This window comes from Triticum urartu, unplaced genomic scaffold, assembly GCF_056163025.1.
Source record: "Triticum urartu cultivar PI428250 unplaced genomic scaffold, HENAU_Tu73 scaffold2, whole genome shotgun sequence".
In the NCBI taxonomy this organism is placed as follows: domain Eukaryota; kingdom Viridiplantae; phylum Streptophyta; class Magnoliopsida; order Poales; family Poaceae; genus Triticum; species Triticum urartu.
This window is the reverse complement of record NW_028260368.1, coordinates 6372995-6399351: the sequence shown is the minus strand read 5'-3', so window position 1 is coordinate 6399351 and position 26357 is coordinate 6372995. Positions and strand designations below refer to the sequence as shown.

At 36.3% G+C, this 26357-nt stretch overlaps 5 non-coding genes across 5 annotated transcripts; 4 read left to right on the top strand and 1 right to left on the bottom strand.

The window, feature by feature from the left end:
• The first annotated feature begins 3908 nt into the window (after positions 1-3908).
• On the top strand, positions 3909-3979 carry TRNAC-GCA (transfer RNA cysteine (anticodon GCA)). Its single transcript has one exon. It is a non-coding gene; the product is annotated as a tRNA-Cys (tRNA).
• Positions 3980-7598: 3619 nt separating this feature from the next.
• Positions 7599-7670, bottom strand: TRNAT-GGU (transfer RNA threonine (anticodon GGU)). Its single transcript has one exon. It is a non-coding gene; the product is annotated as a tRNA-Thr (tRNA).
• A 1958-nt stretch (positions 7671-9628) lies between these two features.
• On the top strand, positions 9629-9702 carry TRNAM-CAU (transfer RNA methionine (anticodon CAU)). Its single transcript has one exon. It is a non-coding gene; the product is annotated as a tRNA-Met (tRNA).
• Positions 9703-11049: 1347 nt separating this feature from the next.
• On the top strand, positions 11050-11137 carry TRNAS-UGA (transfer RNA serine (anticodon UGA)). Its single transcript has one exon. It is a non-coding gene; the product is annotated as a tRNA-Ser (tRNA).
• Positions 11138-14764: 3627 nt separating this feature from the next.
• TRNAS-GCU (transfer RNA serine (anticodon GCU)) lies at positions 14765-14852 on the top strand. Its single transcript has one exon. It is a non-coding gene; the product is annotated as a tRNA-Ser (tRNA).
• The last annotated feature ends 11505 nt before the right edge of the window (positions 14853-26357 follow it).

Genomic DNA, 26357 nt, shown 5'->3' with positions numbered 1-26357 from the left:
TGTTTCTTTACTGGCTTCATATAATTCTGAAAACACAAGTTTTCTTGAAGCCTCTTGCTCATATCTCTCATCAAAGGGTGCTATTCTATAATGTTTCTTTAGCAGATCCCCCGCTAATCCGAGCGAGCTTTCAAATATTTGTCCCACATTCATTCGGGAGGGTACTCCTAAGGGATTGAAGACCATATCAACGGGTGTTCCATCTTGCAAATAGGGCATATCTTGCCTAGGCAAAATTTTGGAAATGATCCCTTTATTCCCATGTCTTCCGGCTACTTTATCCCCAACTTTGATTTCACGTTTCTGTAAAATATATACACGAACCATTATGTCGAGCGGGTCCCTTTGGATCCATTTCACATCGATAACGCGCCCTCTTCCACCTATAGGTAATTTCAGAGAAGTTTCTTTTGAAGTGGAAACCTCAAGGCCAAATATGGCCCGTAATAATCCAGCTTCCGCGATATAAGATGATTCGCTCGCTATCTGAGGCGTTAATTTACCTACTAAAATATCACCAGTTTCTACCCAGGATCCCAACCTAACAACTCCATTTCTGTCCAAATTGCGGAGTAAATGTTCTTCTAGATGTGGTATTTCTTTAGTGATTTTTTCAGCGGAGCCCTGGCTTGTCGTATCCGTCTGAATTTCATATTTCCGGATGTGAAAAGAGGTATAAATATCTTCATATACCAAACGTTCGCTAATTAGTACTGCGTCTTCAAAATTGTAACCTTCCCATGGCATATAAGCTACTAATACGTTTTTTCCTAAAGCAAGTTCGCCCCCAATTGTAGCAGCTCCTTCTGCTAAAATTTGTCCTTTTTTAATGGATTTACCCCGTGGAACCCGGGGTTTTTGGTGCATACAAGTATTTTTGTTAGAGCGACGGTGGTTAACTAAAGGAATACTTATAGTCTTCCCACTACTTGATAAAAGTATCTTATGACTATCAGTAGAAATGATCTTTCCCTCGCGTTCGGCTATAATGGAAACCCTCGAATCTAGAGCTGTTTGGCGTTCCAATCCAGTTCCAACAATGCATTTCTCGGACCGAGAAAGCGGAACTGCTTGGCGCTGCATATTAGAACTCATTAAAGCCCGATTCGCATCATTGTGCTCAATAAAAGGAATGAGAGAACCCCCAATAGAAAAATATTGGAAAGGAAAAATACTTCTAACATGAATCTGTTCCCATGCAATAGTCAAGAATTCTTGACGGTATCTAGCCGGAACAACCTGTTCTTCCTGAATACCTTGATTCAAGGACAAAGAATTTCCTGCTGCTATCATATAATATTCATCTCTATTTGGTGATAGATAAACCACCTGTCTCTCTTTTTTTTCTTTTGCTTTCTCAGCAGATATTTCATAAAACGGACTCTCTATGGATCCCCACAAGTGATCAATTCTCGCATGAATTGTTAAGGATCCAGTAAGTCCAACATTGATTCCTTCAGACGTGTCAATTGGACAAATACGCCCATAGTGACTCGGATGAATATCTCGGCTCCGAAAACTTGCGGTTCTCCCCGTCAACCCTCCAGGACCTAAACAACTCACTTTTCGCCCATGAACAGTTTGTGTCAATGGATTCGTTTGATCAAAAACTTGAGATAACGGGTATGTGCCAAAAAAGGTCTCATAAGTAGTTATTAATAAAATTGAAGTTGAAGTTGGAGTTACCAAAGTTTGGGGAGTCGGTTTCGATTGACGTATGAATACTCTACGAATAGTTTTTTGAACTGCATGTTGTAAACGACCAAGAGCCAATCCGAATTGATCTTGTAACAGATCCGCAACCGAACGAATACGTTTATTTTTCAAGTGATTCATATCGTCATCGTCAAGTATACCCGTTCCAAATTTCATTCCAATCAAATGATCCGTAGCGGCCAATACATCTCGTGGTAACAAGAATGTATTGTTCTGAGGAATATCAAGATTAAGTCTCCGATTCATATTTCGTCGACCAATCCTTCCTAATTCACATTTTTGTTGAAAAAATTTCTTTTGTAATTCCTCGCATAAGGACTCCGAAAATACCAGGTCCCCACCTACACAAGCAAATTGTTGATAAAACTCCAAAATAGCTTTTTCTTTTGACTCAATCCTCTTCTTCTCTTTAGCATTCGGGAAAGACAAGAAAATTTCAGGGTAGGAAACATTATCCAGAATTTCTCTTAGATTCGAACCCATAGCTGATGATAGAACTAGAATAGATATCTTTTGTTTTCTACTCACGCGAGCCCATATCCTTTCTTTTTTATCAATTGCTAATTCCGATCTCCCCCCCCAATCTGATATTATAGTGCCAGTGTAGATAGAAATTCCCTTATGATCTAATTCCGAGCGGTAGTAAATACCAGGACTTAGCAATATTTGATTGATCACAATTCGGTATATTCCATTTATAATAAAGGTTCCTAAGGAATTCATTATAGGAATGTTTCCGATAGAAATGGTTTGCTTTTGCACATCGAAACCAAAAATTAATCTCGCAGATACATATAATTCGGAAGAATAGGTGAGTGATTCATACACAGCATCTCTTTCTTTTATCGAGGGTTCTAGCAGTTGATATCCTTTCGCAAATAATTGAAATGCAATTTCGTGATCTGGATCTTTAATTGTTGGAAACTTGTCAAGTTCTTCTGCCAAGGCTTGATTAATGAACCTACAAAATCCCTCGAATTGGATCTGACTAAATCCGGGTATTGTGGACATTCCCTCGTTTCCATTCCGGAGCATCTTAATCTTAAGTTTCCTGTTTATCAAAGAAAAATTCCATTATCAGCTCACTCTTCATCAATCCCTATGGATCGATCTAGCAATCATGGAATCTATATTCTGTTTACTGAATCACATGAAATTCTAGGGAACTCCACATACGTATTTCATATATGTATTTCATACATATGAATAGAGACCATTTGGACGAAAGTTCGAGTTTGCCAGGGGTACAAATGAAATGAAAATGAATTGATAAAACATTCCTACAAAAAAAATTCTGCCACTTATACTTTATGTTATGATATTCTAATCAGATTGGATGGCAAAGATTTCTCATTTTATCTCCTTTCTATGAATGTAATAAAGCCGTAATATAATATACTAGAAAGTTTGACTTTACTTCGATTTAGAATAGCGTGCTTACTTTAATTTCTCAAAATAATTTGAGGGTTCTTTTTTATTTCGGATCGGAGTAGTATAATTGCTAGAAAATTCAGTATTTCATTGTGGAATTCTAAAATAAAGTAAGTCCCTTTTTTAAGTACATGCCAATCTAGTTATCCACCTCTCCCCATATCCATGCTTTTCTTTTATCGTAATTTCACTTGGGTACGCCAAGATAGTCAGGTTATACTCTATATCAGAGCAAATTTCCTTTTTTTATTCAAGATATTTAATTTAATACTTTGAAAAATTAAAGCATGATTCCCCATAGAGATATGTACATAAAGGGGATCTTTGGATAATAATGCTGTTCGGACCTAAAGTTTACCTATACACGGATTAAGCATAAAGCCATAATATTTTATTATGCCATTGAAGGGGGGGGAGATAATACCGATTTAAGAGTAGTTCACTACTGCAATAAAAAAAAGAGAATTCTAGTTAACGGTTCCAATTTATTCTGAATTTTGCAGCCTGTGAATAGAAATCCACTTTTTCTTCTTTTTCATCTCAATAGAAAGAAATGGGAAGTTTTATTGTGTTAACAATGTATGTTTTAAGATAGAATCTATCGAGGAGAATAATAGAAACTGGATCAAAAAAAGCAGGAATAGATTTTTTGAAAAAGATTGGAAAAAAGTAAGTAGAATTATATTCAAAATAAAAGGGGCTTTTCGTAAGAAAACGTGGATGAATACTTGCTGTTTTCTAGATTTTTGATCGGATTTTTTGGCGGCATGGCCAAGCGGTAAGGCAGGGGACTGCAAATCCTTTATCCCCAGTTCAAATCTGGGTGCCGCCTGATCAATAAAATACTTAGGTTTTTTTTATAGTGCTGATCGAATTCGATAAATTTTTACTTCGCATAAGTTCGGGCAAGAGAGTAACTGGGCCTGCCGATACTGGGTTTAGAGAAACCATACCATAGTTCTATCCTCAAACTAGGGTTAGGGTTTGTTTTGACGGTAGTGGCCAAAATGGTTATCAATAGGGGTGAGGTAGTGTTTTCCTTATTCTTTTATTATATGAATTTGAATTGGTTCTTAATTGAGATTCGATTTGATAATTTTAAAATACGAGGATAAGATGTCAGAAATCTTGGTATCCAAAGAAAGGTCCCTAAGGGGCATTCTTTTTTTTTTTCAATCTAAGATTCAAGAAGGGACTCCACGAAAGAATATCAAGACTTACTAATTATTATACATTTTTTTATCGTACATCTTATGTTACCTACATACACTAAAGTAAGGACTACTTAATTCTAACGAGAATCAGATTAAATAGGTCGATCAAAAATCAATTTAGGAGTTGTATTATGGATAAAATCTCTTCATTCTTTCATAGAATGATACAAAGCAAGGCTGCAGGGTTTAGGTCAAAAATAAACATTAGGTAAGGTAGGTATCCAATAAATATTTATCTATCGATAATTTTATGGTATATTCGGGCGTCCTTTGCTTAAAAAAAAAAAAAAGAGTAACAAAAGGAATAAAAAATCTTCCTATTCCCGCTTCTTCTATTCAGGACATCATTCCCGTACTCTTTCTTTTTTAAGGAAAAAAGGGCTATAGTATCTCGTATTTTTAATGCTCTCTAATTCTACCAGAATTCCTATAAGAATTTGTTAGGAGTAAATTCCTTGAACTGATTGATCCATGGCCTTAGGGCGGAATCCCTTTTTGACTCTGTACCCTTGATTCCACTATGATTATTGCAATAGTAGAATAATCCCTTCATAGAAATAGGAGACATAATTTAGATGGATATAGTAAGTCTCGCTTGGGCTGCTTTAATGGTAGTCTTTACATTTTCTCTTTCACTAGTAGTATGGGGAAGGAGTGGACTCTAGGGATACTACTAATTGATTAAGTAATCAAATTGTTGTATCAATTCTTTTCTTTAATGGATCATTTTGCATTAATCATTTTGTCAAACGTTATTCTTTAATCTTTTTCTTTAGTTTTGTTTCACTCCTGTAAGAAACTCTTGTATTGTAAGTTGTAATGTAAGAAAGAGCCATTATACCAATTCAGAATTTCTACTAGAAATGACGAATGGTTAAAAAAAGTTCTATACATAAGAAAATTAGACTTTCTTCCACGGAACTATTCACGGCATATCACACATTTTCCATTTCCTTTTACTTTTTACTATAGTCTATTCTTCATATTATTTTTCTTTCCTTCCATGGATTCTTTGGTCAAGAATTGTCTTAGATTTTTTTATTTTGACCTGATTGAAATTAAGTGGATGCAATGAAAAAAGAAATTGAATTAGACTACTTAACTATTTCAATCTACTAATCTATTCTATGTAGATTCAAAGATAATATAATAGAAAGAATCTAAAGTGTCGTAGAAAAAACTATATGTAGTTCTTTCTACCACACTTTAAGATTCCAACCAGATCCTTTCATTTAAGACTTGGATTTTTTTTATTTAATCCCTTTTTAATTTCTTCAATGATTAATTGGAATTCCAATTAATTATTTTGGCTGACTGTTTTTACATAAATAATAAGTAAAAAAGAAGTAGGAACTAGAATGAACAGTGCAGTAGCAATAAATGCGAGAATATTGACTTCCATAACCTCTTTATTTTTTATTTTCACAATAACTCGGGATGTAATCCCATGGAGAGGAAAAAGGGGTATCTTGTAAATTCAAGGGTAGGGCTTGCATTCTGATAATACTGAATCAATTCAATATTATGAATATCGGATCTATCAAATCAATTCATGGATGAGAGTTATATTTCACGGATGAGAGTTATATAGTATAACATAGGAAGATCCTCTATCCACACTAAGACCAAAATGGGTTTTTTGATTGGATTAGGAATTCCCTCTTTTTTAATCCTTTTCTACTTTTTCTTTTCTATATCTCTAACCCACGAGCTTTCTTAATCTTATACTTTCTTAATCTTATACAATTTCCCTTCCTTTTTCTTATAGTTATACATACAATTATGTATGTATTATATGACCAACTTTCACTTTCTATGGGTCACATAGACATCCAAATAAGCAGTAGAAGTGAGATGGGGAAAAGAGGTCTGAAATAAAAAGGGAATACGATTTATGTATGGATTCCGGTAAAATACCGGTACTCTATTCCATAAGAGTGGAATAGGAAATTAAGATGAGGATGGTATCATCATAAAGAAAGATAGAGTAATATAATATCCTAAATTCTACTAATCCACATATCGTATGTGTGTCTTTCTTTATCGATTGGGAGTAGTGAAAAAAAAATTCCTATATGCCCTCCCTCCCTCTTTAATGAGAGATGCAAAATAAAAAAGTGAAGTAAGGGTGCCCTGTGGGTATTTGATCTTGCTCCCTGCCCCTTTTTTTCATGGAAAAAGGAAATATCAATTTCTCCATTCATTGAACCCTAGTTCGGGACTGACGGGGCTCGAACCCGCAGCTTCCGCCTTGACAGGGCGGTGCTCTGACCAATTGAACTACAATCCCCGCGGGGTGTATGGCATACCCATTCTTAAATAGAACCATAAGAAGATTCGATTCGTCTTTCGTACTCTAAGAAATAGACGAATCATATACTACATACCCACATATTATATTATACGTGGGTATAGTGAGAGTGACATAACTAGTATGTCGTGATTTTTTATCACTAAAAATGGATAATAATCCAGCCTTCAATAAGAAAAACTCTTTTGTTTGTAAGAAAGGAATGAGAGAGATATGGATTAGAAAAAAAAATTTCCCTTTTTTCTTTATCTTTTATTTCTATAGATCAGACATTTTATTTTATGGAAGAAAAACAAAAGGATTTAGTTCATACTCACGAAGCCCTAGATTTTTGGTTTGGGCCGAGCTGGATTTGAACCAGCGTAGACATTGTCAACGAATTTACAGTCCGTCCCCATTAACCACTCGGGCATCGACCCAGGAAGAATTTATTCTAGGGTTTTTGCTAATCTATGATTAACCTCCTTTCATAATACTCCCTACCCCCAGGGGAAGTCGAATCCCCGCTGCCTCCTTGAAAGAGAGATGTCCTGAACCACTAGACGATAGGGGCATCACTAGACGATAGGGCCATATACAACCGCTCGTGATTATACTATAATCATAGTATGAGCAGTTTTTTGGAATTGTCAATATACTCGAAAAGTATAAATAGATCCAAAGCAAAGAGTTTTTCCAACTTTTCTGTTATGTTTTCATCTAGGATTTTTTTTAGTTGATCGTTATAGATTAATTCTCCGTGCTTCATTTAGTGTTCATACCAAAAATGCATCCATCCCGCACTAAGTCATAAAATTCTCTAAAAATATAGAGAAAGTTTCAAAAACAAAGAAAAAAAGTGAATCAATTTAGTAGAAAAGTACTCTATCAGATTCGAACCAACGACTTACGTCTTAGCACGAGATTACTCTACCACTAATTTAAAAAGCCCTTTATCGGATTTGAACCGATGACTTATGCCTTACCATGGCATTACTCTACCACTGAGTTAAAAGGGCTTTTTATTTAATTCAAAAATTAGCCACTTGGATTTCCCATTATGGGTCTACTGCATAATGTACATATTATATATATAATATATAGAGATAGAGAGAGAGACATTATGTAGAGATTGTATATGTATATATCGATATCTTGAGAGCTCAAAATAAAATTAATAAAAAAAAACATACCCTACATAACATATCCAACTCTTCTTGGTTCAGGGTTTTCCGTTTCCGAAGACTAGTAAAATAGGCGGATTCTGGAACCCCAAGGATTCAACGGTATATGGATATGGAAAATATAAGATTTCCGATCCTAGCGGGAAAAGGCGGGGAACAGATACCCAATAGGATATAGGATCCTTGGGAGGAACTTTTGGTAATGGCCTTGATCCTCTATGCTATTTTTTATGTGTTCTTAGTTCTATTGAACTTTTTGCATTCTTTTAAACAAGAATCTAATAAACTAGAATTGAGTCAGTGGAAAAAAGGAGAGAGAGGAAAGTGTTAAATGGAGAGAGTCGACTAATCAGAGACTTTTAGGATCTTCTTTACATCAGGTAAATCTGTCGGCCCTGTCCGTTTTTTTCTTTAAGTTACGACTCTTTGCTGCTTACTTCTATCAAGCCATAGGGAAAGTCTATGATGAATTTGGAAAACTCATCTCACTCTTACTCTATGGCTCGGACTTAATGGGGGAAGAAAACATCTTCCATAATTTCTTTTTTGTTCAATTCTGGACAAAAAAGAAAAGGAAAAAAGGAATTTATAGGGACAGTGTTACCCCCTATATCCCCTAGTTTATATTGTAGGAATAATAAAACAATTTAGCAGTCTGACACACTTACGTCCTTGCAAAGTAAATAATTATTATTGTAGTCGTAACCGTAGAATAGGATCCTAATCAAAATAAATACATTTGGTTCAGGCGCTATTAGCATGGTAAGAAAAGATTTTTTTTACAGACCAGAGGGGCTATCTAAATCCTAAAGTAAAGGCGAGCGATCGAAGTAGAAGTACCAACGGCTCAGTGTCATGAACCTTCTCCATCTGATTCAATAAGGGGGAATTAGCCTTCTTGTCAAATGGCTATCCTTGACAAAGGGTACCATTTATACCATAATCTACAATGTAGCGGGTATAGTTTAGTGGTAAAAGTGTGATTCGTTCTATTAATAACTGAATTTGAAATGATATACTTAAGGCATCCTTAAGTTTTTTATTTTTATATTCCGATGAAAACTTTAGTTCTTATAAAGGATTAAATCCTTTTCCTCTCAATAGCATATTGAGGAAGAATATACATTCTGGCGATTTGTATCCAAAGACTAATTTAAATTGCATCCAAAATAAAAATAGGATTATGAGTACAGAGTCGCGAAGCATAATTTTGCATTGGATTAAGTATTCCAATTTTGAAAATATGAGTAAAGGATCTATGGATGAAGATACAAAAAAGTTGATTTCCAATCGTAACTAAATCTTCTTAAAATAAGGAATAAGGAAGCCAAATAGCTAAAAAACGATAGTTTTGGTTTACTAGAACCATCCGCATATTGTTTCAGCTCGGTGGAAACCCAATTCTTTTCCTCAGGATCTCTTGAATGAAATTAGGGAACGAAGTAAGTAGATTAGATGAATTTAGATAGAATTTCTATCTCCTACTCTATAAGGATCATCTAGAAAGCGGAGAGCTTTGGTTCCATTCAAATAGAAAAGCTGACATAGATGTTAAGTGGTGAGAATATCCATAAAGGAGCCGAATGAAATCAAAATTTCATGTTCGGTTTTGAATTAGAGACGTTAAAAATAATCAACCAACGTCGACTATAACCCCTAGCCTTCCAAGCTAACGATGCGGGTTCGATTCCCGCTACCCGCTCCATTCTGTATAAAAGGAGTATTCTATTTGTCTAGACATGTTAGAGGCTTGTATTCAAGCCTTTTTTGTCCACCAGTTTCTGGTACTCCAGAGCGGAGTAGAGCAGTTTGGTAGCTCACGAGGCTCATAACCTTGAGGTCACGGGTTCGATTCCCGTCTCCGCACTTAGCAGTCTGTATAAAAGGACTATTCTATTTCTCTAGATATGTATGGTAGAGGGGCGTATCCAACCCTTTTTTATTCATTAGTTCCCGGCCCTAGAGGGCAAAATTGAGCAGTTTGCGAAGTCACTTGCCTTCAAAAAAAGAAGGCGCAAGGCCTCTCCCTACCCTGCAGAAAATAAAAATGAAACGAAAGGGACAGTCTACCTCTCCCTTCCCTTTAAAAAAAGTTTGCCCGTTGTTTGTCTCAGTTAATACCCAATTTTTGGAGCTCTGTTGGCGAGTTCTATTTCTGCCTCTGGAGCGCCCTCTTTTTTTGAGTGGGATGCAAAGGAAGGGTAAGATAGTAAGGGATACGGCACTAGACTAACACCTAATTAATACTTAATTTAATATAAGTAGTTAAACAGTTAACTAGACTAAACTTTTTATCATAGTACTTTGATAAATTAAGCGGGCGAGCGGCGGGAATCGAACCCGTATCTTCTCCTTGGCAAGGAGATATTTTACCATTGAACTACGCTCGCTACGGTATATATTTTATAGCGTATATCCGCCTGGGTCGACCTTCTATGTCTGGGTCGACCGTTTCATTTCATTTTCTATTATATTAGAGTTTTCCTTTTTTTATTATCTGTCAATGAATATTCTAATGGGAATGGAATTTCATAATACTGAAAGAGAAGAGCTAGCAATTCGGAACGCAAATTGCGTTTTAATACGTCTCACTATTCTAATTTTTTAGAAGAAATGGCCTTTATTATTTCTTTTTTATGGGGTTAATAAATATTAACCAAATTTCATTTAAGAAATGAGAGAATTCAGAATAGCTACGAGAAAGACTAGTCCAATCCATAATGATGTACCGGAAAATACAACATTTTTATTATTTGACCAACCATCAGGAGAAGCAAATACAAGGGGTACACTAATTACTAAGACTGAGGAAGTCGCAATTAATGCAAAAACAGCTAATTGGAAAGCAATAGTCATATTTCTAATCCTCCAAGCTACCATCAAATAAAGTTGACTACATATTTGATCCCTCACTTAAACCAAAATTGTAAAAAAATACAAGAAGTAGGAGGGGTTTAATCATGAATCCATTGATTCTTCTCTTTAATTCAAATTTATTACTTAAACCGCTTTTTTATTTGGATATGGGGGTGAGAAGAGATTATTTACTCTTTATTTCACAAGCGGGTATAGCGGATCCTGTATCCGTGTATACAGTATACAGAGATATATCGAAAAGGAACTTGTATCTGATATCTTTCTAGAGGCTAATAAATCTTTTTATTTTTTATATGGCTATGTTCTATTTGTAGGAGTAAAATAAGGATTAGGCTGTGGAGAGATGGCTGAGTGGTTGATAGCTCCGGTCTTGAAAACCGGTATAGTTCTAGGAACTATCGAGGGTTCGAATCCCTCTCTCTCCTTTTGCTTATTGAATACGTTTGTTTCTTTCATTTTTATTTATTTTTTTTTTCTGTCCCTTATCTTTCTTTCATAAAAAGGAATGAATGGCTCGGCTAGATGGAATAACCGAGCCAGAACAGAAAAAAAGTAGAACAGGTATAAATAAGAAAATCTTAGTTAAGAGGGTTCATGTAAAGAACAGGTTCCAAATCACGATCGATTCCCTTTTCAAAACCTGCTGCAGCAGCTCGGGCTCTTCCTGCATGCCATAAATGGCCCACAAAAAAGAAGAATCCTAGAACAAAATGAGAAGTTGATAACCAACTTCTAGGAGAGACATAATTAACTGCATTGATCTCGGTAGCTACGCCACCCACGGAATTTAAAGAGCCTAAAGGAGCGTGGGTCATATATTCTGCTGAGCGTCGTTCTTGCCAAGGTTGTATGTCTTTTTTCAACCTACTCAAGTCCAAACCGTTGGGGCCCCTTAGAGGTTCTAACCATGGAGCACGAAGGTCCCAAAAACGCATAGTTTCCCCTCCAAAGATAACCTCCCCAGTTGGGGAACGCATTAGATATTTACCTAAACCTGTGGGTCCTTGAGCGGATCCCACATTAGCTCCAAGACGCTGGTCTCTAACTAGAAAAGTAAATGCTTGAGCTTGAGAAGCTTCTGGCCCGGTGGGTCCATAAAACTCACTCGGATAAGCTGTATTATTGAACCATACAAAACAACAAGCGATAAAACCAAAGACAGATAAAGCAGCTAAACTATAAGACAAGTAAGCTTCTCCAGACCATACAAATGCACGGCGAGCCCATGCGAAGGGTTTGGTTAAAATATGCCAAATTCCGCCAAATACACAAATAAAACCCAACCATACATGCCCACCAATTATATCTTCTAAATCATCTACACTAACAATCCACCCTTCTCCACCAAAAGGAGATTTTAGTAAATAACCAAATATAACACTGGGACTAAGGGTCAAATTGGTAATTTTTCTTACATCTCCCCCCCCAGGGGCCCAGGTATCATATACACCGCCAAAATAAAGAGCCTTGAGTACTAGAAGAAAAGCACCTAGACCTAACAAAATTAAGTGAATACCCAAAATTGTAGTCATTTTATTTCTATCTTTCCAGACATAACCAAAGAATGGAAAAGATTCCTCAAGAGTCTCGGGTCCCAGAAGCGCGTGATAAATGCCACCGAAGCCTAAGACTGCGGAGGAAATTAGGTGAAGTACGCCAGATACAAAGTACGGAAAAGTATCTAGAACTTCCCCCCCTGGCCCTACTCCCCAACCTAGAGTAGCTAAGTGTGGAAGTAAAATCAACCCTTGTTCATACATGGGCTTTTCTGGTACGAAATGGGCCACTTCAAATAGGTTCATTGCTCCGGCCCAGAATACGATTAATCCGGCATGAGCTACATGAGCTCCAAGCAGTTTACCGGACAAATTGATAAGTCTGGCATTCCCAGCCCACCAAGCAAAGCCGGTGGTTTCTTGGTCACGACCAGCTAAAACGAAAGTTCCATTAAAGAGCGTTTCCACGTGGTAGAACCTCCTCAGGGAATATAAGATTTTCATGAGGCTGATCCTGAGCTGCCATCCACGCACGAATACCCTCGTTTAAAAGAATATTTTTGGTGTAGAAAGTCTCAAATTCAGGATCTTCCGCTGCACGGATTTCCTGGGAAACAAAGTCATAGGCACGTAAGTTCAGAGCCAAGCCAACTACGCCAATAGCACTCATCCATAAACCGGTGACGGGTACAAATAGCATAAAGAAATGTAACCAACGTTTATTGGAAAAAGCAACACCAAAGATTTGGGACCAAAAGCGGTTAGCAGTGACCATTGAATAAGTTTCTTCAGCTTGAGTTGGGTTAAAAGCACGGAAGGTATTTGCACCATCACCGTCCTCAAATAGAGTGTTTTCTACGGTCGCTCCATGAATAGCGCATAGCAGAGCCGCACCTAATACTCCGGCAACTCCCATCATATGAAATGGGTTCAACGTCCAATTATGAAATCCTTGGAAGAAAAGGATGAATCGAAATATCGCTGCTACGCCAAAACTCGGCGCAAAGAACCAACCAGATTGCCCCAGTGGATAAATAAGGAATACAGAAACAAAAACAGCAATTGGACCAGAGAATGAGATTGCATTATAAGGCCGCAATTGAACAGACCGAGCAAGTTCAAATTGGCGTAACATGAAACCTATTAGTGCAAAAGCCCCGTGGAGAGCTACAAAAGTCCATAGACCGCCTAATTGACACCAACGAGTAAAATCTCCTTGTGCTTCGGGCCCCCATAGTAGCAACAAAGAGTGTGCTAAACTATTGGCAGGGGTAGAAACTGCTGCGGTTAAGAAATTACAACCTTCCAAATAGGAACTAGCCAATCCATGGGTATACCAAGAAGTTACAAAAGTTGTCCCTGTAAACCAACCCCCTAAAGCGAAATAAGCACAAGGAAAGAGCAATAGGCCAGACCATCCTACAAAAACGAAACGGTCCCTTCGTAACCAGTCATCCATAGTATCAAATAGATCATTTTCTTCTTTAGGAATTCTACCAAGGGCTATAGTCATAGTGATCCTCCTATTCAATTACTTCAACCATTTCCGAGCACCTCATATCACTTTCCAAGGCATATGATAGTTTTATTATCTGTGGACGATTTCTTTCTCGTTCAATGCCCTTTTTCAATGGTCTCGAAGAGAGAAATTTCCCATTTTTATCTATGGAGTCACAGTCACAACCGAGGTCGTGGTAAATCCATGAATTTGATTCGATTTGTTTTTCTTATACTATTTATTTGTTTTTCTTATACTATAGAAATAGAAATAAATTGTTTTTCTTATACTATAGAAAGAAATAAACCTTTGAATTCAGCATTATTCCAAGACTCCTATTTCAAAGTCTATCTTTTAAGGGAAAAATGCAAATAAAAGTAACCCTTCTTTTCCCATTCCCTCTCTATTGCATGGGTGGAAGAACTAAAATAATAGAGGATTCTGAAAAAAAAAAATGGACCTTCGAAATCCAATTTTATGTGTAGCGCAAAGGAGTTGCGATTTCTTCTTATTCCTATAGAACATCTAGTAACAAGAATATGAAATCGTAAATAGCGAAAAATTCTTGTCTTGCGCGGTCTAAGTCTAAGGAAATAAAAAAAATTCGCTTATACAATTTCATCTACATCGAATTTATATATCAGAATAGCGGATAGAGGCATCATTAAAGGAGTCAGGTCTACTTACTTTATGCTTCTTTCCAATTTTATGGTGGATTTGATAAGAACCCTTTTTGCTTTCTTGATAAATAATCGACAAAAAAAGCGTTTTTTTTATATAACCTGCTTGTTTTATTATAATTATAACAAGTCCTATATGGAAATGCCCGCTAAAGAGAAAATCTATTTGATTGTCTCTCGGCCAATATCGATTTTTAGAAAGAAAAAACAAGAATTTTCTTCTTTTTTTATTAACATTAAGAAAAAAGAATATAATTAAAATGGAATTGGCAATATAATTTTTATAGACTTTTGAAAGAAAAAAAAGGGGTTTTTTGCAACCGTTATTTCTTATTTCTTGCCTATATCATATCACGGAAACCTTTCGCTTTGGAACGTGGAGAGATGGCTGAGTGGACTAAAGCGGCGGATTGCTAATCCGTTGTACAATTTTTTTGTACCGAGGGTTCGAATCCCTCTCTTTCCGCTCCCTTGGATCATTTGGGACTTTCGAATTGGAAAGAATTCTGACCCCCGGATTTTCTCATAGATAAATGTACGAAACAAATCCAATAAGAAAAAAAAAAACTGAATTTTTACTCCTCGCGTCCAGGATTCCGTCCTGGGTCATTAGATAAGAATCCAAAGATAAAGAGTGAAACAAAGAATATCACTACTGTATAAACAAAAAGTTTGAGAGTAAGCATTACATAATCTCCAAGATTTTTTTTTAAGGAATAGATTACCAGTTTTTCCTTACCACACGGATCCACTAGGATGGTTTTTTTTTATACCTAAAAATGCAAAAAAGAATTCTTGAAAAAAATTGCAAGAATTCTTTTATAATAAGCACTCTTATCAATAGCAAAAATAGGGTTAGGTGGTTAGGTATTGTGTAGGTACCTTTAGGTACCTGCTCAACCTAGGTGCAGGGGAGTAGAAAGGCTGATCCAAATTTATTGCTGTAGCTACCCATTCAATGTAGAAGAATTTAAATTTTAGAATCGAAGGTTCATAATATAAAAATATAAAACTTCTCGGCTTTTACCCATTTTAAAATTTTTTTGGAATGAACACATCATTCAATTTGGCATACAGAGTACTAAAGATTTCATCGAAAACTTACAGCAGCTTGCCAAACAAAGGCTAATAGAAAAAAGAATAGAGGTATAACAGGCATAATATCCACGATTGGATTGAAAATAGCATAAGCTTCGGGTAATTTGGCAAAGAAAAAACTAGTAGGATAAAGAACAGAATTAAAACAGATACAGGTTAAACTAAGTATATTAGGCATAACAAGCATTTCTTTCTTGTAGAGTAAATAATTGGATTTTTCTTGAGTTATTTTTTTAAGGGAAAGAAGGAAAAGGCAGATTCAAAATCTTTTTTCTTCGGACTTTCCCAAACACAAAATACCTCCTTGTATTCGCACTCTCAAATGAGAGTGGAATAAATTCGACTTTCATATAATATCTTAATAGAATTCCATGTAATGATCAATGCATTTTTTTGATTCTATATTATCCGCATGTGTAGAATACTAGCAAGAGAATATCCCTCCTTTTTTATGTAATTGAAATGGTATTGACGAATAACAAATAAACATACTAGTGTTTATTAGTGTCGCATAAAACCCGAAATGGGGCGTGGCCAAGTGGTAAGGCAGCGGGTTTTGGTCCCGTTACTCGGAGGTTCGAATCCTTCCGTCCCAGATTGTTTCTGATGAAACAAACGGTGAAATCATATAGTATTCCGTACGAGACAAAAGTTTATTAAAGAGAATAATGATATCTTATTCTTTCTCAGAAAACATAATAAAGTCTTAAGTCCAGTCAAATTGACTATCTTTATTTTCATGAAAAAATGGGATCTATCAAGCACATTCAGGATATGCCTCTACTATAAAATCACTTAGTCATATTTTTTTCTTCCTTTTGGTATTCGAGTTGAAGAAGTACGAGAATTCTATAACTACCAAAAACTTTCAATCTTTTCATTGGAATAGTTTATTTAGTTATTATAGTTAATTGTTTTTGGTACTGAAAAAATATATTACTACTAGAATTCTAATTCTAGTAATTAAATTAATTAAACTTTTTTGGAGGTTGATAGTTTATTTATTGAGGAAGAGTCAATCCTTCTTTTCTCACTTCAAGATTGATCATCTCGAGCCATCCGTTGAGGGTGGAAATTTAAGAATAAATAAGTTTTAAGCAAACTTGTTTAGTCGTCTTTTTCAAACTATGTTTCATTCATATGATAGAATTTTAATATGGGTTTAAATAAATTGGATCTTGGCGGAGGCTTCCCGGATAAATACTTACTTTCTTTTATCCATATTGCTCCATAGATAGCAAGTTTTAATTAGTATAAAAAAACTAAACCAATGACTATTCATGATTCCATCCATATTGGATCAATTCTCTATACCACTTTGCAATGAAAAGAGGAATGTTTGTTATGGTAAAACTTCGTTTAAAACGATGTGGTAGAAAGCAACGTGCGACTTGAAGGACATGATCGATTGTGGATTTTGCTATCCATCATTTTCCATAGTAATGAAAATGCTCTTGGCTCGACATAGCCTGTTCTATTCGTTCCGAACCAAATTTGCGCTGGGTTTAAGTAACATAGTACACGATGGAGCTCGAGAGGACAGAATTTTTTTTATCAAGGGAAAGAATCTAGGGTTAGTGAAAACTAATAAATTAGGCCAACTTTGTCAGTCTATCCTTAATATAGAAATAAATCGAAAGGTTAAAATAAGAAGAAAGTCCAATAAAAGTATATCAGAATCAATCCCTCTTATTAGATTTCTATAGAAGAGATAAATGCTTTATCGAAGGAAATAAGAAAAAAGGGTATGTTGCTACTCTTTTGAAAGAAAAAAATAGGAATTCCCGAAGTAATGTCTAAACCCAAGGATTTCACAAATCAAAGATAAAGGATTCCAGAACAAGTAAACACAATTTTCAATTGTCTCAACAACAGAGTTGGATTAGAATAAGGAATAAAAGTCAATTCGTTCGAAATGAGACAAAGAAAAGAGTTTAAAGACGACTCAAAAATTTTGGAAGGATTTTGCCTTCGAAGTTTGTCAGGCAAAATTAGCCCACTTGAGTCATGAGTATAAATGAAATTTGTTTTTTCTGTAAGGAAATTAATGCACGTCATAGTCTAATTTCTATTATTATCGACAGAAATTCGAATCATTTTCTCGAGCCGTATGAGGAGAAAACCTCATATACGTTTCTAGGGGGGGGCGTTGTTTATCTACATCTATCCCAATAAGCTGTCTATCGAATCGTTGCAATTGATGTTCGATCTCGAAGAGAAGGAAGAGATCTTCAAAAAGTAGGTTTTTATGATCCGATAAAGAATCAAACTTGTTTAAATGTTCCAGCTATTCTCTATTTCCTTGAAAAGGGTGCTCAACCAACAAGAACTGTTTATGATATTTTAAGGAAGGCAGAATTCTTTAAAGAAAAAGAAAGAACTTTGAGTTAATTGAAGAACTAAATGAATCAAAAAATAGGATAGGAGAAGATTATTAGTATTCCTAGTTGTCTAATTATTTAGACACAATTTACCTCTTTTTTAATCCTATTTGGATTTATATTATATCGTGCCAATCCAACATAAGCCCCTATTTTATTTACTTTTTCTATCTAATTTGTTTTCTTACCATTGTATTTCCATTGACAAAGGTCTATTGAACAAATAGAATTTGTAGATAGATGGGTCTCTTTATCCTCACTCCATATTCAATTTTTCCGCCTACACTTCGCTCAAATGATAAGGGTGTTCCTCTTGCATGTATTCTCATACAATATAATATATATTTTTTATAATATATATTTTTTGTTAATAAAAATCGCTAAAAATAAGGAGAATTTGGCCATCGTGATTAGGGTCGCTCTTTTTTTAACTTTACTTTAGTGGAATTTCACCGGACCTGTTCGTTTTGGCATTTGAGTGTTTTTCATGGTCGATAAAAAAAATCTTTTGATGTCTTGCTAGTTCAATGTTTTGACAGAAGCGCGCGGTGTAATTCCATTGATTTTTGGATTTCGATCGTATCTAAGATCCTTTTTTTATCTGGGTTGCTAACTCAATGGTAGAGTACTCGGCTTTTAAGTGCGACTATGATCTTTTACACATTTGGATGAAACAACAAATTCGTCCAGACTCTTGGTAGAGTCTAGAAGACCACGACTGATCCTCAAAGGTAATGAATGGAAAAAATAGCATGTCGTAATAAAATCAATCTTTTTTGAATGGAATCCAAAATTACGATTTTCTGGGTCTAATGAATAAATGGATAGAGCCTGGCTCCAATTCTGGTAAAATAAAAAGCAACGAGCTGAACTTCCTAATTGGAATGATTCCCCGCTCTAATTAGACGTTAAAAATAGATTAGTGCCGGATGCGGGGAAAGGTTGGGTTTTCCTATGAGTGGACCCTTTATTTTTTCTTTTTTTTTTTAGAAATCCTAATTATTCTTGATTATGGATTGAATAAGGGATGTTATGGATTGAATGTGTAAAAGAAGCAGTATATTGATAAAGAGGCTGTATTCCAAAGTCAAAAGAGCGATTGGCCTGCAAAAATAAAAAACTTGTTCTGTTCTTTTTTTTTAATTAGAACAAACATAAACTAATTGGGTAGAAAAGGAGCAGAAAAAGATCTGTGGATTAGACTCCCTTTCTTTCCAGGGTTTGTATTAAAAATGCAACACCCTGTTCTGACCATATTGCACTATGTATCATCATTCGATAAACCGAGAAATGCTTCTTCTCTCTGATTCAAGTAGAAATACAAATGGAAAAATTCGAAGGGTATTCAGAAAAACATAAATCTCGTCAACAATACTTTGTCTACCCACTTCTCTTTCAGGAATATATTTATGCATTTGCCCACCATTATGGATTAAATGGTTCTGAACCTGTGGAAATAGTTGTTAGTTGTAATAACAAGAAATTTAGTTCACTACTTGTGAAACGTTTAATTATTCGAATGTATCAGCAGAATTTTTTGGATAACTCGGTTAATCATCCTAACCAAGATCGATTATTGGATTACAAAAATTATTTTTATTCTGAGTTTTATTCTCAGATTCTATCTGAAGGGTTTGCGATCGTTGTGGAAATCCCATTCTCGCTACGGGAATTTTTTTGTCTGAAAGAAAAAGAAATACCAAAGTTTCAGAATTTACGCTCTATTCATTCAATATTTCCCTTTTTAGAAGACAAATTTTTGCATTTGGATTATCTATCACATATAGAAATACCCTATCCTATCCATTTGGAAATCCTGGTTCAACTCCTTCAATACCGTATCCAAGATGTTCCATCTTTGCATTTATTGCGATTCTTTCTCAACTATTATTCGAATTGGAATAGTTTTATTACTTCAATGAAATCCATTTTTTTTTTTCAAAAAGAAAATAAAAGACTATTTCAATTCCTATATAACTCTTATGTATCAGAATATGAATTTTTTTTGTTGTTTCTTCGTAAACAATCTTCTTGCTTACCATTAGCATCTTCTGGAACTTTTCTGGAACGAATCCACTTTTCTAGGAAGATGGAACATTTTGGGATAATGTACCCTGGTTTTTCTCGGAAAACCCTATGGTTCTTTATGGATCCTCTTATGCATTATGTTCGATATCAAGGAAAGGCAATTCTTGCATCAAAAGGCACTTTTTTTTTGAAGAAGAAATGGAAATGCTACCTTATCAATTTCTGGCAATATTATTTCTGTTTTTGGACTCAGCCGCGAAGAATCCATATAAACCAATTAGCAAACTCTTGCTTCGATTTTATGGGGTACCTTTCAAGTGTACAAAAAAGTTCTTTGTTAGTAAGGAATCAAATGCTGGAGAATTCATTTCTAATAGATACTCGAATGAAAAAATTCGATACCATAGTCCCCGCTACTCTCCTCATAGGATACTTATCAAAAGCTCAATTTTGTACTGGATCGGGGCATCCTATTAGTAAACCCATTTGGACAGATTTATCAGATTGGGATATTCTTGATCGATTTGGTCGGATATGTAGAAATCTTTTTCATTATCATAGTGGATCTTCGAAAAAACGGACTTTGTATCGACTAAAGTATATACTTCGACTTTCATGTGCTAGAACTTTAGCTCGTAAACATAAAAGCACGGTACGAACTTTTATGCAACGATTGGGTTCGGCATTTTTAGAAGAATTTTTTATGGAAGAAGAGCAAGTTTTTTCTTTGATGTTCACCAAAACAACTCTTTTTTCTTTCTGTGGATCACACACTGAGCGTATTTGGTATTTGGATATTATACGTATCAATGACCTGGTCAACCCTCTTAATTAATCATTAGACGAAATTAAGAAACAGGAAAGGGTTGATAAATGATCAAGAAAAAACTTTTCTATTTTTCATTCTGAAATGTTCTTTTTATTATAATAAAGAGTAGGTGAATCAACTTACTAATTAAAAAAATTAGTAGAACTTCCTCTTTGGAATAGAAATTGGCTATTTCTACATAGGGAAAGTCGTGTGCAATGAAAAATGCAAGCACGATTTGGGGAGGGATTTTTCTCTATTGTAACAAGGAAGAATTATCTACTCCATCCGACTAGTTCCGGGTTCGAGTCCCGGGCAACCCATATAGAAAAGACCCATCAAAGTTTTTCACTTTGACTCACTTCATTTACAAATACAAAATTATTGGTTTGGTTAATTTAGTTATATGGATAGCTAATCTTTGGGCTGACTTGGTTGACATTGGTATATAGTCTATGTTATACTGTTAAATAACAAGCCTTCTATTATCTATATTCTAGTTAATACGTGTGCTTGGGAGTCCTTGCAATTTGAATAAACCAAGATCTTACCATGACTGCAATTTTAGAGAGACGCGAAAGTACAAGCCTGTGGGGTCGCTTCTGCAACTGGATAACTAGCACTGAAAATCGTCTTTACATCGGATGGTTCGGTGTTTTGATGATCCCTACCTTATTGACCGCAACTTCTGTATTTATTATCGCCTTCATCGCTGCCCCTCCAGTAGATATTGATGGTATTCGTGAGCCTGTTTCTGGTTCTTTACTTTATGGAAACAATATTATCTCTGGTGCTATTATCCCTACTTCTGCGGCGATCGGATTGCACTTTTACCCAATTTGGGAAGCTGCATCTGTTGATGAGTGGTTATACAATGGTGGTCCTTATGAGCTAATTGTTCTACACTTCTTACTTGGTGTAGCTTGTTATATGGGTCGTGAGTGGGAACTTAGTTTCCGTCTGGGTATGCGTCCTTGGATTGCTGTTGCATATTCAGCTCCTGTTGCAGCTGCTACTGCTGTTTTCTTGATTTACCCTATTGGTCAAGGAAGCTTTTCTGATGGTATGCCTTTAGGAATCTCTGGTACTTTCAACTTTATGATTGTATTCCAGGCAGAGCACAACATCCTTATGCATCCATTCCACATGTTAGGTGTAGCTGGTGTATTCGGCGGTTCCCTATTCAGTGCTATGCATGGTTCCTTGGTAACCTCTAGTTTGATCAGGGAAACTACTGAAAATGAATCCGCTAATGAGGGTTACAAATTTGGTCAAGAGGAAGAAACTTATAATATTGTGGCTGCTCATGGTTATTTTGGCCGATTAATCTTCCAATATGCTAGTTTCAACAACTCTCGTTCTTTACACTTCTTCTTGGCTGCTTGGCCTGTAGTAGGAATCTGGTTCACTGCTTTAGGTATTAGTACTATGGCTTTCAACCTAAATGGTTTCAATTTCAACCAATCTGTAGTTGATAGTCAAGGTCGCGTTATTAATACTTGGGCTGATATCATCAACCGTGCTAACCTTGGTATGGAAGTAATGCACGAACGTAATGCTCACAACTTCCCTCTAGACTTAGCTGCTGTTGAAGTTCCATCTATTAATGGATAAGGTTTTTCTGCTAACATATAAGAATTTTTGAAGACAGAAATACCCAATATCTTGTTCTAGCAAGATATTGGGTATTTCTGTCTTTATTTTGAATCTTTTTTTCTTCTTAATCTTTCTATTCAGAATTCAGTTAACGACGAGATTTAGTATCCTTTCTTGCATTTTCATAACTCGTGAAATGCCGAGTAGGCACGAATTCCCCCAATTTGCGACCTACCATAGGATTTGTTATGTAAATAGGTATATGTTCCTTTCCATTATGAATCGCGATTGTATGGCCAACCATTGTGGGTAGAATGCTAGATGCCCGGGACCACGTTACTATTGTTTCTTTCTCCTCCTTCATATTGACCTTTTCTATCTTTGCCAATAAATGATGAGCTACAAAAGGATTCGTTTTTTTTCGTGTCACAGCTGATTACTCCTTTTTTCCTTTTTAAAGAGTGGCATTCTATGTCCAATATCTCGATCGAAGTACGGAGGTCAGAATAAATAGAATAATGATCAATGGAAAAAAGAAAAAAATCCTTTAGCTGGATAAGGGGCGGATGTAGCCAAGTGGATCAAGGCAGTGGATTGTGAATCCACCATGCGCGGGTTCAATTCCCGTCGTTCGCCCATCGCATTATTGCAAATTCCAAAAATGCAATTTTCCATATTCCTAGTTACGTATTTACTTACGGCGACGAAGAATAAAACTATCGCTATATTTTTTCCTTTTCCTAGTTCTTCTTCCAAGCGCAGGATAACCCCAAGGGGTTGTGGGTTTTTTTCTACCAATGGGAGCTTTCCCTTCACCGCCCCCATGGGGGTGGTCCACAGGGTTCATAACTACCCCTCTTACTACGGGGCGTTTACCTAGCCAACACTTAGATCCGGCTCTACCCAAACTTTTTTGGTTCACCCCAACATTACCCACTTGTCCGACTGTTGCTAAGCAGTTTTGGGATACTAAACGGACCTCCCCAGATGGTAATCTTAAAGTGGCCGATTTACCCTCTTTTGCAATGAGTTTCGCTACAGCACCTGCTGCTCTAGCTAATTGCCCACCCCTTCCACGTGTGATTTCTATGTTATGCATGGCCGTGCCTAAGGGCATATCGGTTGAAGTAGATTCTTCTTTTCTCTCAAAAAACCCCTTCCCAAACTGTACAAGCTTCTTCCAAAGCATACGGCTTTCTAGATGTATATGACGATCTCTAGACAGATGGATCTTATATGAATCATATGATGAAGTACCACATGAGTGGATATATAGGAAAGGAATCCAAATCTGCCGAATCGCTCATGTTATGATCTTCTACATCCTAGGTCTCTGCGTTCCGTCATCTGGCTTATGTTCTTCATGTAGCATTCAGATCGAATGACTCTATGAAATTACGTCGATACTTCCACATATTATGGGTAACGTAGGAGACATCCCTATTTTCCCCCGGGGGTCTTAATTACCACTGCTTAGCTTTCAATTTGCCTCTGACCATCAAATTAAATGTGAATAACCCGTCCTCCTCTCTTTGAAACAAGGGGCGCTTCCGGTTCTGTGCGTGCTTCAAACAATTTTGTCTTCTCCATATTACCATATCTCTAGAGCCAATAATTTTCTATGAGGAACTACTGAACTCAATCACTTGCTGCCGTTACTCAACAGTTTTCTGTTGAGGTCTATCCCGTAGAGGTAGTCAAATTGGATCAGTGATCGATTTCTAGGTTTCGTCGTAAACCTAATTGGTTACTTCCAATTACGTAAATCAATAGTTCAAACCGCACTCAAAGGTAGGGCATTTCCCATTGATATAGGAACTTTTGTACCAGAAACAATAGTATCTCCAATTATAGCCCCTCTGGGATGTAAAATATATCTCTTCTCACCATCCCCATAGTGTATGAGACAAATGTATGCATTTCGATTAGGGTCGTATTCTATGGTTACGATTCTACCAGATATGTCTTTTTGATTCCGTCGAAAATCTATTTTACGGTATAGGCGCTTATGACCTCCCCCTCTATGCCTTGCGGTAATGATTCCTCTGGAATTACGACCTTTACCACAACGGTGCCGTCCATGGATCAAATTATTTCGTGGATTGGATTTCACTTGCCTGTCTACGGTTCCCTTGCGTGTGCTCGGGATAGGTGTTTTGTATAAATGTTTCGCCGTATTATTAAGTATTCTCCTTTAGTTTTTTTCTCTATCTAGAAGTGGAATAGAATAACCCGGTTGAAGGGTAATGATCATACGTCTGTAATGCATTGTATGGCCCAGAATAGGTCCTATTCTTCTACCTTTTCCAGGTAGTCGATGGCTATTCACAGCTACCACCTTAACACCAAAGAAGAGTTCGACCCAATGCTTTATTTCTGTCTTAGTGAATCCCGATTCGACATTAAAAGTATATTGATTCTTTCCCAATAAACGAAGACTTTTTTCTGTAAATACTGCGTATTTGATTCCATCCATAAATCGACTTTCCCTCCTATGCTCTGAGTTCCAGTATCGATAAGAATTCGAGTTCTTATTGTTCTTATGTTATGGTATGAATATACCATACCAATTCGTTATGTATGGATGATGGATGAGATTCCATGGATAGAGAGCCAGTTCCAATAGACTTATGGAATGTTCCCGTTCGTGTGCATCCAGCAGGAATTGAACCCGCAAATTTACCAATTATGAGTTGGGCGCTTTAACCATTCAGCCATGGATGCTTAACAGGGATCATCGTACATCGTAAATAACCAATTTTCATATAGAAAGACATATCATAGAAAAATGAAATCGAAAATATTCCGAGATGGCAAATATTCGGAGATGACTATGAAAACACCTCTCTGGATCCTCGAATTGAAAGAGAGATTGAGAGGGATCAAGAATCCTAATTCTCGCTATTTGGAATGGATCCAATTCTATTGAGTCTGACTCATAGTGATCATTTCTCTTTAGCAAAGAATGACCTTGGTTATCAAAGGATTGAACAACCGGGATCCATTTACTTATGATACCTAGTTGGCATTGATAACAAGGATCTAATGAATTATGAGTTTAATAGATCCTCTTTAGCAGAAAGACGTATATTCCTTGCTCATTATCAGACAATCACTTATTCCCAAACCTCGTGTGGGACTAATCGTTTTCATTTACCATCTCATGGAAAACCCTTTTCGTTCCGCTTAGCCCTATCGGGTATTTTAGTGATAGGTTCTGTAGGAACTGGACGATCCTATTTGGTCAAATACCTAACGAAAAATTACGATTTTCCTTTCATTAAGGTACGAGGGCTTCTTATTCCACAAGAACGAAAGCACCTTTTCATTCTTTCATATACTAGGGGTTTTTACTTGGAAAAGACAATGTTCCATACTAAAGGATTCGGGTCCATAACCACGAGTTCCAGTGCACTAGATCTTGTAGCACTTAGCAACGAAGCCCTATCCATTAGTATTCCACATAAGAAATCCATTCTAGAAAAAAATACAATTAGATTAGCTCTTCATAGACAAACTTGGGGTTTGCGAGCCAAGGTAAGATCGGCTCGGGATCATGGGACCCTTTTCTATCAGATAGGAGGGGCTCTTGTACAAAATAGACTTACTAAGTAATAACCCCATAGAATCTATCTATATAAAGATAAAGAGGCAATCGTGTCAGGAAGCGGGTTTTTCTTTGGCCAAAAGGTACTTCGAACTTGGAACGAGCATGAAGAGATTAACGAGACTTCTTTCTCTTTTGAGTTTTTCTGGCGGACCTGCCGCGCAAGATCTTTGGTCTTCCCCTGGAACCGATGAAAAAAAGTGGATCGCTTCTTATGTACTCGCTCAGAATGATTCTTCTCTATCTATAGTTCATGGCCTATTAGAAGTAGAAGGTGCTCTGGTGCAATCCTTACCGACAGAAAAAGATTGCAGTCAGGTTGATAATAGTCGAGTGACATTACTTCGTCGGTCCGAACTAAGGAATCTGTTAGAAATGTTTTGAAATGGATATTGTTCTCTCTTTGATCAGGGATTGCTATATGAAAAGAAGTGGAGTTTGAAAAAGGGAACG